The following is a 6,097-nucleotide window of genomic DNA, read 5'->3' on the forward strand; positions in this document are numbered from 1 at the left end:
TTTTTTTTTTCATGTTCAGTTTCCAAGGAAGAACAAGGGATGCCAAACAGCTCTGCATCATTCAGAGGAATAAATAAAAGCAGGAAAGTTTATTCATCAGCGCCCCCCCCCCCACACACACACATTAAGTCTGTACATCAAATAAGATTTGTCACTTAATGTTGTGCTTCACTGAATTTCAAGCCCTCTTAACTTGCTGTGGTAAACCATGTCAGTGTTCAAACATGTTTTTGCACACACGTGTGAGAAAAGTCCTGTGGGTTTTTTTTTTCTTCTTTTTTTTAAAAACAACAGTTAGATTTTCACAGGGCTAGAACTTTCCATTAAGTTATCCAGCCTAATCTCTGATGAGGTGGAATGAAGCAGTATGGGTATATTAGGATGTGCTGCATAACAGGACGCAGATGTGAGCTCGGTTTCCAGGAGTATGACTCGAGTGTGCCAAGTCACTCACCTAAAATAAAGCCGAAGAGAAGAAAAGAGACCAGAACAACACAACCGTGCATTACCCATAGAAAAGCCAGCATTTCATGCGGCTCAGTCTTTACACAGCCTTCCCAGAGTGCTTGCATGAATTACCAGCTTTTAGAGGTTGATGAGGCAAACACGGTGCTTTTTTTTGCATACAGATCCATCCAAAGTGAACCATTGGTCTGATTACAGTTTGCACCTTAATGCCATTCAGAGTTTCTAATTGACCGACCGTTTTCATCGAAAATTCTAAATGGCTGTCTGTAAATGTTTTTGCCTCTCCTTCATTTGTATGTGCTGATGGTTTACCATCACTTCATTGCCTTAAAGTACTTTGAGTTATTAGCTTTCCTCTCTTCAAAAGCCAGGTGCTGAATGGAGATGTCATTTTACAAGGTGGCACTAGTGGGAGAGTTCACACCCGCTCTGAGATTTTGCAGACCCGTTCCCAGTTGGCCCTGGCTAACGAGAGCGAGTCAGAATGGGAAGAAAATGAGACGAGGAGGCACAACTGTGGGTGGAAAGCACTAGGAGTAATTCATCAGATCCCAATTATTAAAGAGACAGAGTGAGAGACGAGGCTCAATGTTCTGGCGCTGCACAGTGTGTACATTCGCTTATCTGTGAATTAGCCCTGAAGGCTGGCAGATCAGCAGGTCTGGTGGTTTAAAAGCCTGGCCATATGCTGACCCAGACAAAAGAAGCTGTCTATTATCACACCAAAGCACACCACAAACTCACTAGTAAGGATTTCATTTTTAGCTGTTTTCCAATTTATGTTTTTTTGTATGTTTGTTTCTTTGCCAAATAATGTTATTCTTGTGCAGTATAGTTCTCAGGGGTCGTATGTAAAACAACCCCAAGCATGTATGTAACCATGACTAATAAACACCATGGATTACACAGCCCAATCTTTCATCTAAGCATATTTTTTATCTGAAATGTTAGAATGCAGCAGATTTGCTGTGATAACCTGGCAGCCACACTAATAAGTAGTTTGATGGAGATGATGAAAAGTCATAACTCTTGTGATTTTTCTTATCCAAACATAACTTTGAAAGCTAATACACATATTAAACTGGCCCAGTCTGCAACCACTGCTTCATTTTCAAATGGCAAATTCCTTTACTCTTTACATGGCTTCAAACAGCCCAGTGTTTTAATGTTAGAGATTTGCTTTGTGATTCAAATAAGCTGAGTTTACTTTGTAGAGGGGAAGTTAGATTTAACATAATGTGGAGATGGAAACCATTTAAAATGGACAATACACTGGATCGAGTAACTGTATAAAGTTTTGGTTTATGGTTTAGTCTTTCATTGGCGTGACATAACAACATTTCTGTTTTCCTTTCAAAGTCTTTTAGATCAGCAACGCATTTCAAATGACTTTGGAAGAAACGTCATTATGGTAATGTGGTATTTATCAGGAATTTCTGGATTAAAGCTCATTAACTATTCTGCCTATCATCTACTTGTAATGAGGGAAATGCCATTTACAAGGAAGTGTGAGGTCAGTCTTTGATTACCCTCTCTCCCTGTAAGTCCTGCATATGAAGATGAGTCTTGCTGAGCAACACTCTTGAGATAAGTAAACACGGGGCCAAAGGGAGTATAGGAGTTGAAGGTGTTATCAGTGACGCTGAAATGGCCTGTTGGGATTTTGCTGAGCCCCGCTGACTCCAAGTATCCTGAGATCCTGTAGAGTGATGGAGCTCTGCTCAGACCGCAGGGCAGCAAGCCCAGGCTCCTTCGAAATAAAACAATCAACCCCCGTGCCCACTGTAAGGAACTGACAAAGTAAATCAAGAGTTTATATTATACCCTTCCTGTTTGCAATTTAAAAAAAAAGAGCTAATCAGATATGTGTCATTCTCCAATCAGTGCATTCAAAATATGAAAAATCTACTTTTCAGACACTGCTTCAAAACTGGATACATGTGTCTAGCTAAAAAAAAAAAAAAAAAAACATTAAATATATATTCTGGAAGAAATTGTAGTGCAAGACAATTAAGAACAGGCTGTGTAAAAGGTCTTTTTCCAGTCAGTGAATGCTCCTTATAGTGACATTCTTTGTATTTTTTGCTGAATGATTGATGATTTCATTAATTGGCAATGATGGTAGATTCTTTTCTTTTTTTAAAAAAAAAAAAAAACATACCGAGACAGTCTTTCTTGTAACGCAAGGGTTTTTTTATTATTATTTTTGTTTGCCTGTATTTTAAACAACGCTTGTCAGAAAGATTCACATGACATGGTGAGTGGTCACATATGAAGCTCTCAGGACAGAAATAAATTAACATGAGCTCTTTTACAGTGTTTATTCTATCATCCTTAATAAATGCCTGGTCAGGGTCATGGTGGTTGGCTGCTAGTTTATTTATATTTTGTCAACTACAACTAACTAAATTCGTAAGAAATGTCACAAGTGGGAACAAACAAAAGTAATAACTTTGTAAGTGGGGGGGAAAAAACAGTCCCACAATCATCTATTGCTTAATCCGTCCAGTTTAGGTCACACACACTACAGATTTAAATACGAATATAGAGTCCAGTATATACAGATATTTGGAGGACTAAACAAATTTAGATCCAGATTGCATGGCATTTCATTACACAGATGATTTAAACGGGTTAGAGATTTTCTCAAATTTACTCATTATATTTATATCTATCACATAGATCATTTTAAGTTTTAAAAATTGTGGTATGAATGTCATCCCCAATTAAATATATTTACCCCTTCCACTGGCAGATGAGAGAATGCAAATGTGGCTGCTTTAGTATGAATTGTATTTTCATAGCAAGTCAGGAGTGTAAATGCCTTTTTAATAGGTTCCCCACAGGAAGCCTCTGTGCTGTTTGTCCTGTACATTTTCCGCTGTAATCATCGACCGACACTCTGACTGAGATGGAAATGAGGGTCCGACTGCAGTTAAGCCCCGACGAGGGTGCTCAGAGGGGGCAGGGGTTGCTGATGGCCCAAAGTTGAGCGGCAGGCATGTTCACCCAGTGGACAACATCTAACATGCATGCCACAGGGTTCAATATTACAGGGTTTAATTTTGAGTGCAAAGGAAGTAATAAATAATTGTGAAGACAGTGTAAACATGCACATATGTTAATTTTTAGTGTGTTGATCCTTTCTTAATTGTACCCCCACTGCCTCCCTTAATCATTTCACTTTTATTAGAGGTTTATTGATTGGTTTGTCTGATCCTTGATTCTTCTTGTGGCCTTGTGCAGCTGTTGAGACATTGTGTGGGGTCGTGTGCATGACAACTGCTATTGCTCTTTTTTCCAAATGAAGAATCCATTTTTTTTGGCCAATGCCTCTATGGCAACTACAGTTTGACTGTGATGATTCTTGGGGGAGTGGAATCAATTGAACCAGAGATCAAGAGCAAACTGAAAGAACTAAAAGCACCACACATGTTTACTTATCTCACAGCCCGAGAAGAGGCCATGTTTGTGCAGCCGATCGTCTGCAGAAAATCACATGCATGAGAGAATGGCCGTGCCACTTTGCCAGAAGGCATCGTATGTGACACAGATCAAAGCGGGCTTTGATTACTAGGACAAATAAAACACTTTCTTTCCACCTTAACATCCCTGATAAGTTTCATATCTTAGAGTGAGCTCACCCTTAGTCCCATTTTTGTAAATCAGTGTGCTTCTTATATCTACTGGGACATCACCTGAAGTCAGAAACCTGACTGTTTAGTTAAAGTGGGCCTTGGATCTCACTGTTAGATTGATATAGCTAATTCAGGCTGTATGTGTGCTGAAAGGAGACAACCCTTATGGAAAAATCACATACAAATTCATGCGATCATACGTTTTTCACATGTGAAACACCTGTGAAGGTGCATTTCACTATGCATGACGTATAATTCCACATGTGAATTCAAGAGAATATGTGACATCGTGTGAAAAATGTGATCAAACATGCAAAAGAATCACCTTCGAAAAATTGAAACCACACACCCCACAAATCAAAAATGTGAAAATAAATGATATCATTTGGATGAAACAGAAAAATTACATATAATCAAAAATCATGTGAAAATAAAGTATACTGTGAAAAAATCATGGGGGGGGGCTGATTATGTGAACATAAATGAATCATGTAAAATCACATTAAAAAATGACTCATAAAAGAAACTGTGAATAAAGAAACCATGTGCAATACATGTGAAAAGGTAATGTGAAAATGAATGCACCATGTGGTAAAAAAATATATATATATAATTTGGGAAAAAATCAAATGTGAAAATAAAAACATACACGACATTTGAAAAATGTGTGAAACATAACAGTGTCTAAAACCCATGTGTATATTTCTTTTGTGAATCATGCAATTATTCATGTGAAACATTTCTGTAAGATTTCAGCAGTGCTGTCTCACACCACCTTGTAGGGATTAAATACAGAGTAGAGGGTCCATATGTTCAGTCTGGAATGTCATCAGATTGTGTATGAAACTATTGTGGTCACCATGAATGGCAGATGATGTGAGAGCCTGACTGAGTTACTCAGTTACTCTGTGTGAAAATGTTTCTGTCATGTGGGAGACGGCGCAGTTCTCAGAAAGGGTAAGGACTCTTTTCTTTTGCTTTGTTCTTATTTTTTAATGGTGAATATAAAGAGGTATTTTGTCTTAGATGAGGTCTGACCCAGTAAGGAATATTTCCTGGTTTCTTCTGTTTCATATATCAGATGTTAGGAAAGATGTTGAGGTCATAAACTATACATCAACCAGATCTCCAGAATTTCTGTAAAAAGTGGTTACATGATCATATTTATTAAGGTTAAGTTTTAAGTTTGAATCATTTTAAAGCCACTTAAATACACCATATGGGATACCTTGGCACATCACATAGAATTGCAAATGAATGTGTGAAGAATTTTATCTAATCTCATATCTTTATGTCAGATAAAAAGGTGAAGTAAGATAGGGTCTGTTATTTTTGTTTGCAGATTGAAGCCAGTGTTAAGAGTGTGTTACTTTAATGTCTACACTACTATAATACTTTTTTCACTATTAAATTATTGAATTTCAAATTGATGTATATGTGCATGAAGAATTTTTTTAAAAAATATTATTTGGATTGGGCGCACGTTAGCACGTTAGTGGTTAGCACATTCGCCTCACACCACCAAGGTTGGGGGTTTGATTCCCACCGCTGCTCTGTGTGCGGAGTTTACATGTTCTCCCCGTGCTGCGGGGGTTTCCTCCGGGTACTCCGGTTTCCTCCCCCAGTCTAAAGACATGCATGGTAGGCTGATTGGCATGTCCAAAGTGTCCGTAGTGTATGAATGGGTGTGTGAATGTGTGTGTGATTGTGTCCTGCAATGGATTGGCACCCTGTCCAGGGTGTACCCCGCCTTGTGCCCGATGCTCCCTTGGATAGGCTTCAGGTTCCCCGTGATCCTGAAAAGGATAAGCGGTATAGAAGATGGATGGATGGATGGATAATTGGATTTCCCTAAGCACTGCTAAAATTTTGCTATGCAAAATAGGTTATGCAAGCTATTTTGGCACAACAATTTGGAACCTGTTATCAGTGTTCTGTCTTAACAAGTCTACAGTATTCATGGTACAGTGCAAAAAAAAGAAACATGGTGT

Source organism: Ictalurus furcatus, chromosome 3 (genome assembly GCF_023375685.1).
Source record: "Ictalurus furcatus strain D&B chromosome 3, Billie_1.0, whole genome shotgun sequence".
NCBI classification, from domain to species: Eukaryota; Metazoa; Chordata; class Actinopteri; order Siluriformes; family Ictaluridae; genus Ictalurus; species Ictalurus furcatus.